Source organism: Phytophthora infestans, genomic scaffold, assembly GCF_000142945.1.
Source record: "Phytophthora infestans T30-4 supercont1.3880 genomic scaffold, whole genome shotgun sequence".
In the NCBI taxonomy this organism is placed as follows: Eukaryota; Oomycota; class Peronosporomycetes; order Peronosporales; family Peronosporaceae; genus Phytophthora; species Phytophthora infestans.
In genome coordinates, this window is record NW_003304800.1 from 1 (window position 1) to 1,878 (window position 1,878).

A 1,878-nucleotide genomic window follows, 5' to 3' on the forward strand; every position below is an offset into this window, starting at 1 on the left:
ACCTCAGTGCCGTGGACGTACATCTGAAACACCTGAGACAAGTCTTCCAGGTGATGCGAGAGAACAAGCTCTACGCAAACCTGAAGAAATGTGTCTTCTGCGCACCGGAGATTCCGGTGTTGGGATGCTACGTGAGCAAGAACGGTGTGCGCGCGGATCCCGAGAAGGTTTCGTCTATCTGTGCTTGGCCAACGCCGACAAGCCCCACTGAGTTGCGTCAGTGGCTTGGCATGGCCAATTACTTGCACAAGTACACGAAGAATTACGCTGGGTTGATCCAGCCGCTGTCCTCGCTGCTGAAGAAAGATATGATCTGGGAGTGGAAATCCGACCACCAAGCTGCATTCGACTCGGTGAAGAAGGGCTTGGCGTCTGCGCCGATCCTGAAGCTTGCTGATGACTCAAAGCCATTCCACGTCGTCTGCGACGCGAGCGATTTTGCCATCGGCTGTGCGCTGATGCAGTTCGATGATGACGAACACGAACGCGTTATCAGTTATCAGTCGCGCCAACTGAAGCCAGCCGAGAAGAATTACCCAGTCCACGACAAGGAGCTCCTGGCAATGCGGTACGCTCTGATCAAATTCAGAGTGTACTTGCTCGGTGAACAGTCGTTCGCGGCTTACACTGATCACGCATCGCTGCAGACAGCGATGAAGAGCCCTCACTTGTCGCAACGGATGGCCCGTTGGCTGTCCTTCTTCTCCGAGTACAACTTCGTTGTTCACTACAAGCCGGGCAAGAATAGCATTCTCGCCGACGCGCTGTCTCGGCGTCCGGACTACGATCCCCGTGAAGCGCTAGGACATCAGCTGGCTGATGAGGACGACGAAGAATGTGCGGTCTGCGTGTCGTCAGGCATCAACTTGACGTTGACCACGCCCACGCTCCCGCTGGGCGACAAGATTGCCACAGCGTACGATGATGACCCTATATACGGTGCCATCATGAAGCACCTGCGTGCTCCTAGTAGTGACACGCTAAGTGCCCTGTCAAAGACCACGCGGAATCAGATCGATCGATACCGACTGGACGGCAATCTGCTCAAGTACAGCATCGACAGGTTCGATGGACCTCGAGTCGTCGTCCCAAACGACGCTGATCTACGTGCGCGCATAATCCACGAGTATCATGACACCCCGACTGGAGGACATCTCGGTCGCGAGAAGACGTACGCGGCTCTGTCGAGAGACTTCTATTGGCCCGCACATGTACAAGTGGGTACGCAAGTGGGTCCGCACAAGTGAAACTTGCCAGCGAGTCAAACCGTCTTCGACGTCTCAACCCCATTGCGCCCTCTTCTAGTCGCCACGGAAGCCTGGCGCTCGATTTCGATGGACTTCATCTTCGGTCTTCCGCCCGTTTAGACCGTCGTGAGACAGGTTAGTTTTACCCTACTGATGAGTTCGTTGTCTAAACAGTAATCCAACCCAGTACGAGAGGAACCGTTGGTTCAGATAATTGGTAACTGCGGTTAGCTGAAAAGCTAGTGCCGCCAAGCTACCATCTGTAGGATTATGGCTGAACGCCTCTAAGTCAGAATCCATGCTGGAATAGACGATAATCACCTTTCCCGATGTGCCGCGAATAGCGATAGGTGTCTTCTGGACACCCAACATCATACAATTGCAACGCACTCCGCTGCCTGTCAAGTACTGGCGGTGGAGAGTAGGCTGATTTGTAATTTCAAATATTGGGAAAGATAAATCCTTTGTAGACGACTTAACTACAGAACGGGGTGTTGTAAGCATGAGAGTAGTCTTGTACTACGATCTGCTGAGATTTAGCCCTTGTTCTATTGATTTGTTCAGAAATGAACATTTCTCCCCCCAATTGCGAGAACGCGCAATGTTAAAACTATAAAGTTAAGCAGTCGAA

The 1,878-nt window shown here is 52.4% G+C and overlaps 1 non-coding gene across 1 annotated transcript; it reads left to right on the forward strand.

Annotated features, from left to right (window-relative positions):
- Positions 1-1,361: 1,361 nt before the first annotated feature.
- On the forward strand, positions 1,362-1,682 carry PITG_33581 (the record flags this gene model as incomplete). The annotated part of the gene is made up of 1 exon (XR_009934972.1): positions 1,362-1,682. It is a non-coding gene; the product is annotated as a 28S ribosomal RNA (ribosomal RNA).
- Positions 1,683-1,878: the final 196 nt, after the last annotated feature.